Below are 4,185 nucleotides of genomic sequence, written 5' to 3' on the forward strand. Positions count from 1 at the left end.
AGGGCCTGTACTCTGCTACACTATTCTATGTTCTAATATTCAAATTGCCAAGGGAGCTCTCAAATTCATTGACAATATCAAACTGTCAAACTGCTTGAACTGGTTAAACGGTTTACTACTTTAAATCTTGTGACCTCTGAATTGTTGATTTGTTAAAAAAAATGACAGTCCTTGATATCTCACTTTGCTTGCTGACAGAAGCTTGTGGGCTAACATTGAGAGAGTTGAGGTAAAAAGAATTCCTGTCATCTTGGACCTATTTTTATTACATCCATTGGCTCGCCTTTGTCAGTTTTGTTAGTAACATCTTCAAAATAACTCAAAGAAAGTCCATCAACCATAATTTCCCATTTGCGGTCCAATGCTGGTTATTCCCAATTAGATCATAATCAATCGGGTGTCTACTTATCCTTTCTTCAAAAGTAGATTCTAGCACTTTTCCAACTATTAATAAAACACTATCGGTTCTGTACTTTCCTGTGTTTGTTCCCATTCCATCAATAAATACTGTGATGATTTTTGCTTCCTTCCAATTCACACAAATCATTCCAGAGTCTATACAATAGTCAGCATTTCATCGATTAATTCTGGCAACCCTTGCATGTTTGGGGCAGAGGGAGTGTGTGGGGGTTGATGGGGTGTGAGGAATGTGGGTGGAAGCCTGTTTTTTGTTTTGTTGGTTTTAATACCCCAAAGTACCAAGGCTGGCTTAAACACCTGGCCTCCACACAAGTAGCTGGTTCTAAATGCTCTCCCTTGATGGTGCGCCCTATTCTTATGAACACCCACCTCTCCCCACACTAGAATGAAAATCTGGTTACTACCGGAGAGATAGCTTGCCATCTGACAGGATCTTGTACACGTTTCACTGAAATCACTTCAAAACTCCGGAGAGTATGGGCCCAGTTTGCGCAGTCTCTCTCATCATATTACAACTCTCTCATTGCAACATACAATCTAGTGACTACACTTTACCATCTCCAATGCAAGAACATCCTTCTTTAAAAATGGAAGTCAAAACTGCGCACAATGTTCCAGGAGTTATCACAATAAAGCTCTGTATGGTTTTGGCAAGTACACTTTATTTCTATACTCCTCTCCTTTCAATAAAGGCCAACGTGGCATTTAGCTTCTTAATTTCTTACTGGGTCTTCCTGTGCATGTCTGTTTACTGCATTTCCCATATTAACTCTAACTTAGTTTAGTAAGTGTACCTGCACAGTGAGCCTTGACAAACTGAGGCCTAACCCCTGGTGTGAAGTTTGTGTTATCACTACAGCAAGTTGAATGTCTTTGTGATGGGCTCCTTGGTTGAAGCAAAGACACCTTGTGCATTACTGCTGAACAACGTTAATGTCAGTACTCACTGAATACTTGCTCTGCATATGGCCTCCTGTGCTGTGCCTTTTTCCTCCTCCTGCTGATCGTAGCTCCTGTCCTGGGAGTGCCTTCCTTGCTGCTCTGCATTACTCTCCAGCCCTGAAGGAAACCAGCCATAACTGCAGCCAAACAATTTCTGTCACAAAAACAACACAATGCCAGCAAAAACTTCCTCTGTGTGAAGTGAGCTTTCCAGAGTGATAAGGTACACCAGGAAATGTCTAGAGGTTAACCAGCTTCTCGAAATGATAAACCAGCAACTGAATTGTAAGCGCAGCATACTCCTTTCTGGTAGCTGTGCTAAGAAGTCCTTACCTTCAGTTAGCACCATGTTGTACTGCGTGAGTGAAACACTTGGGGTAATTAAAACGGCAAGTTGGTTCTAATGAACTATTCCCCACACTGATATTTTTACTGACATTACTCTCCTCACTTTTGCCTCAGGCCATGCACTCCTCAATATGCAAACTCTTCCCCCATTATTTTCTTTTTATTATTCAATTTCAAATGTGCAAACTGCAAGGTTGACTTGATCAAGGTCAAGTCCGGCTCATTGGGTCCATGTATGGTGATCCAACCATGGAATCCTCCATCTTTCCTGAATGCCATGTGAGCCAAACAGATTTATCCACATAACTGTGACTGTCAATCCTCTTTTCTGACAGCTGTCAGTTCTTTGTATGTGTGTCAGATAAATTAAAGTAGTTGGCACCGGCATTATTTATTTTGGTTAAGTCACTTGGACACAGATGTCTCCTGTTACTTTCCATCCCACGTTTTTCTCTTTCTGTGAGAACGTTGAGGCTTTTCTGCACTTTTATTTGATTTCCTTGTATACTTTAGATAAGAGTTGCTTTCCCCCAGCTGAACATGATACAGACTTGGGACAGAAAAAAGATTAGAGGGAACTTTCAAACTTGTCTCTCACTGTGAACTTTTAATTCTCAATTACCCAGAATTTTAGTTGAATGTGATTCCAGATCAGAAAGTGGTGGAATCAAATCCTGATCTAAGACTTGAGTGTGTAATCTAGACTGACATAGCAAGCCAGCACTATACTGTCAAAACTGTCATCTCTCAGGTTGAATGCTAACTCAAGCTCCTATTTACTCGTTTTCATCAAATGACCAAATATTCAGAGCAATAAGAAATTCTCTGCAACCAAAAATCAGCTGATACTCATTGTCTGACCTCATGTTCAGACAATGATAATCTAAATCTTGCACTAAAAGACAATCTGTGCCTATTGGAGTGATACAGCTGTACAGCATGGAAACAGACCCTTCTGTCCACTCATCCATGCCAACCAGATATCCTAAATTGATCTAGACCTATTTGCCAGAATTTGGCCCATATCCCTCCAAACCCTTCCTATTCATATACCCATCCAGATGCCTTTTAAATGTTGCAATTGTACCAGCCTCCACTGGTTCTTCTGGCAGCTCATTCCATACATGCACCACCCTCTGTGTGAAAAAGTTGCCTTTAGATCCCTTTTGAATGTTTCTCCTCTCACCTTCAACCTATGCCCTCTCGTTTTGGACTCCCCTACCCCAGGGAAAAGACCTTGACTTCTCAGTCTATCCATGCCTCTCTGGATTTTATAATCTTCCATAAGATCACCTATCAACCTCCGACGCTCCAGGGAAAATAGCCCCAGCCTAAACAGCCTCTCCCTATAGCTCAAACCGACTAGCCCTGGCAACATCCTTGTAAATATTTTCTGAAGTCTGTTAAGTTTCACAACATCGACCTTCAAGGATAACTTTTAAAGAGAAGACTGGACTGAAAAACTGTCAATTTCAAGTTAGCTGCAGCACACAATATTCACAAAAATGCTGTAAATACTCAACAGGTCAGTCAGGGTCATTGCCATTTCATCCCTGCTGTGAAAAATTTGAAATGTAATAGGTTATATGCAAGTGAAGTGGAGCGGGATGGAAAATGAGTGAAGGGAAAGATGTGATCAGGCAGAAAGCAGGAGAGCTTATTGACAAAAAGTTGGTGGTGTACAGTCAAGAGGAGCGATAATGTGGCAAGTGTAAAGCAACAAAAGGGCTTAGAGGAGTTGTAAAAGGCAGAATGATGCTGCCTTTAGAAAGCTTCAGAAAGATGGAATAAAAAAACGTGAAGGAAAAGTCAGCTTTTTTAACTTGACATAGTCGTAGAGTCATACAGTAATGAAACAGACTCTTCAGCCCAACTAGGCGAAAGTGAGGACTGCAGATACTGGAGATCAGAATCGAGAGTGTGGTGCTGGAAAAGCACACTAGGTCAGGCAGCATCTGAAGAGCAGGAGAATCAACATTTTGAGCAAAAGCTCTTCATCAGTAATCTTTCCAGTTGAAGGGCTTTTGCCTGAAACGTCGATTCTCCTGCTCCTCAGATGCTGCCTGACCTGCTGTACTTTTCCAGCACCACACCCTTCATTCCAACCAATCCATGCTGACTAATATGTTTTAAATTAATCCAACACTTATGGCACTGTAATGAACATTGACTTTTAAGATATTTATTGGGCCATTCAAATGTAATGTGGCAGATATTTTACTTGCTGCCAACACCTAGCTCAGTGTTCCACAGTGAGTGAGCCAAATAAATTTGGTCCTCAGATTTTATAGAGTAAACAAAAATACTGTAACCTTGACACATATCTACAGAGTCAGCATCAATGTTTAGAATGATAGGGTGTGCTTAAAGATTTTTAAAGAATAATTTAATATTCTGGAAAGGTAATGGTTGACCTTGTGCAGGAGTTGATATAAAATGCCTGTTGTTGATTTATTTCATCGGTGCCTAAGAAAC

Source organism: Hemiscyllium ocellatum, chromosome 37 (genome assembly GCF_020745735.1).
Source record: "Hemiscyllium ocellatum isolate sHemOce1 chromosome 37, sHemOce1.pat.X.cur, whole genome shotgun sequence".
Lineage (NCBI taxonomy): Eukaryota > Metazoa > Chordata > Chondrichthyes > Orectolobiformes > Hemiscylliidae > Hemiscyllium > Hemiscyllium ocellatum.